The following is a 3679-nucleotide window of genomic DNA, read 5'->3' as shown; positions in this document are numbered from 1 at the left end:
GGCATCGATTACTTGGTCTCTCTCTCCCCTTACCATGCTCATTAATGATCCGCATCTTAATGACTTTTTCTCACGTTAAACACTTCATGTTTTTTTTTCAGATTGCATTGAAGAAAGAACTTTAGTTTTCAGCTTAATTTTAAATTAGCATTTTAATTCTACCGTCGCTTCGTTATTAAGATGCTGTTTGTTTAGTTCGTAAACAATTAAGCTGATTTAAAAATTTTAAATGTTCAACTAATGAATGACATCAAATTTAAACTTTAAAAATATGTTCCCTAAATCCTTCATTTCATGATATTGATTTGGATTTTTCAAGTATTATAGGCATAAACTTCAAACCGACTGTGCCTTCCTTTGTGCTGATGGATTTTTACTTGTTTCTACAATGCATAATGTTACCTCTAGATTATATGCGTGATATTTGGGATAGTAACAATAATGCAATAAAAATAAAAGTGAAAAATTCATATTGTTTAAGTATTTTTTTCTTTCACTTATTTTGTTTAAGCATTTATTTTTACAATGTAGGACTAATTTTACTTATGGCAGTGGTAAGACTTTCAGGAAAAAAAAATATTTAAATGAAATAATAATATTATAATAATAATATAATAATAATAAAAATATTTAACGTGATTGTGTTTGGTTTGGTAAAATCAATATTTTGAACAATGAATTTTTCGCTCCTTATGAATTTGAATATAATTATTTTGAATCCAAAATGGAAGAGTTTCTATTGTGAAGGACGTGATATAAAGTAAACGTGATAAGTTTTTTTATACATGAGTCATTATTCAGTTCATTAAAAAGAAAACATGAATAAACTTGTTTTTGTACTTAATATTAAATTTGCATAATATCAAATATTTATTTATAAGAAAAATTTAACTAAACTATATTTACCAAAGTCTCATATTAAACTCAAACAGAAGGCTATAATTCAGATTACGTAATTTGTCGCCAAATGTCATTACAATCACTAAAGCCTTATTTTGATAAAGTTAAAGTGTGTTCTAAAGAAAATTATAACGAAGCTAATAATTATTTTTTATTCGTGGTTTGCATTTGGATAATAATGATCATAAAAGACAATACATTTGTTGTCTTTTTTAATGTGTTATAACATGGATAACATTTGCTGAAACATATTTCCGAAAGAAATTGTTTATATAACAACGCAATATTTTCAACGAAAAGAGAAACCTATATCAATGCTTTAATGTTAATCATAGGTATTCAAATCCATGTTNCAAGTATTATGGACATAAACTTCAAACCGGCTGTCCCTTCCTTTGTGCTGATTGATTTTTACTTGTTTCTACAGTATATAATTTTACCTCTAGATTACATACGTAATATTTGGGATTGAAGCAGTAATGCAATAAAAATAAAAGTGAAAAATTCATATTGTTTAAGTATTTTTTTCTTTCACCTATTTTATTTAAGTATTTATTTTCACAATGTAGGAATAATTTTATTCATGACAGTGGTAAGACTTTCAAGAAAAAAAATATTTAAATGTTTCAGTTTCATTAAATTTAAACGTGATTGTGTTTGGTTTGGTAAAATCAATATTTTGAACAATGCCTTTTTCGCTCCTTATAAATTTGAATATAATTATTTTGAACCCAAAATGGTAGAGTTTCTATTATGATAGACGTGATATAAAGTAAACGTGAAGAGTCACTATTCAGTTCATTCAAAACAAATATGAATAAACTTGTTTTTATACTTAATATTAAGTTGCATAATATCAAATATTTATTGATACGAGAAATTCAACTGAACTATTTTTACCGAAGTAACATATTAAACTCAAAAAGAAGACTATAATTTAGATTACGTAAGTTGTTCCGAAATATCATTACAATAACTAAAGATTAATTTTGATAAGGTTAAAGTGTATTCTAAAGAAAATTATAATGAAGCTAATAATTCTTTTTTATTCGTGGTTTGCATTTGAATAATAATGATCATAAAAGACAATACATTTGTCTTTTTTAATGTGTCATAAAGGGATAACATTTGCTAAAACATATTTCTGAAAAATATTGTTTAGATAACAACGCAATTCTTTCACCGTGAAAAGAACCTATATCAATGCTTTAATGTTAATCATAGGTATTCAAATCCATGTTGTTTTTTTTAAATTTAAAAAACCAAATAAAACAAGATTTTTTTCCGGCAGGGACTACTTATATTTTAAATATCACAATATATATACATATATATATATAGTTCTCATTGACAAACTTGCTTTTCTTCGTAATGGAGTCTTTCAACGTTCGAAAAGTTCCTTGTTACTGTTATAAAAAACATGCCCCGTTTAATTCTATTTCTAATTGCATTTAAATAACATTATATCATAATATTTCAATATCTTATCTCCGAATATTTTAATAGTTGAACAAAAATAATTGAAACTTGTTTTTTTAAACAAAAAGTGGTGACAAAATGAAAATTTGAATTCAGTTACTTTGAATTTTTATTCGGTTAGCATAACCACTTAAATTTATTTAAATGCGTATAAAAAACTTGTTTTGATAAAATTTTAATTAAAAAAATTAAAAATCTTTCGCAAGGAGCTTTTTAATTATAAACGATTAAAAATCATACTTTATCAGCAACTTTAAATTAATTTTTTTTTTTTTGAACTTTGTTCCCAGATTTATACTAATGCTGCAAATATTCTGTTAAAACTTGAAAATGATCGAATTAAAATAGCACTTTTTTGTTTAGAATGACATCGTGACTTAAAGAATATGAGCTACTGGGTTAAGAATAATAAAAAAAGCATTAAATATCAACCAAATTTCAACAAGTTTAAAAATATTCCACAATTAATTTCTTAAAATTAAAAACATAAATATTTAAGGGATAAATATTGCTCTAATTTTATTTCTTTTTGATAATTTAATTTTTTCTAAAATACAAATTTTATTGAAAAATTATTTTAATCTGTAAAAACTAATTCATTTTTATCTTTATCAGCATAAAAACACACTTGGTGCAAGAAAAGCACAAACATACAGGAACCATAGCTTGACTTGCAAGAAACATAGGACTGCCTCAGGAAAAAGCAAATTTCAGCCACGTTTGCGAACTCTATCAAATGAAATACGATTGTATATCTTATTTGTTGTGTACACAAAAGACATGACCCTAGGGGGTTTATCCTGAACAAATGAGATAACATTAAAAACAAAGATTGCAGTCATGTACTAGTGGTAAGATTTCCAGATCCGTGAAAACTAAAGGCTGGTGCACTCAAGTCCATCGGGAATTTTTCTGGTAGATGGTCCGTTTTGAGCTCTTTTAATCCGAATCTTAGTGAATAGACAAGGCAATCTATTTACACAGTGTGTCTTCGTTTCTTTTGATATAATTCTCGTAGTAAATGTAAAGAAATGATTGCACTGTTTCTTGAAATCGAGAGTTATTTTGGTCCTGATAAATTACTCCGATGTACAGTCAGCAAAAAAAAAAAGATATCACCCTGAATAACTTTTGTTCTAATGATCGGATTTTCACGATCTAAGTGTCAATCTTAATGGTTCCCAGGGGTGACCTCAAATATGCTAATTAATTAGTGCTAACTATTAATTAAGTTACGAAATCAGACACAAAAACGTACTTTCTCTGAATAAACATGTATTTTTTTTTACATATTTGGAAT

This window comes from Parasteatoda tepidariorum, chromosome 5, assembly GCF_043381705.1.
Source record: "Parasteatoda tepidariorum isolate YZ-2023 chromosome 5, CAS_Ptep_4.0, whole genome shotgun sequence".
Lineage (NCBI taxonomy): Eukaryota > Metazoa > Arthropoda > Arachnida > Araneae > Theridiidae > Parasteatoda > Parasteatoda tepidariorum.
The sequence above is the reverse complement of the archived record's forward strand: the minus strand, read 5'-3'. Positions refer to the sequence as shown.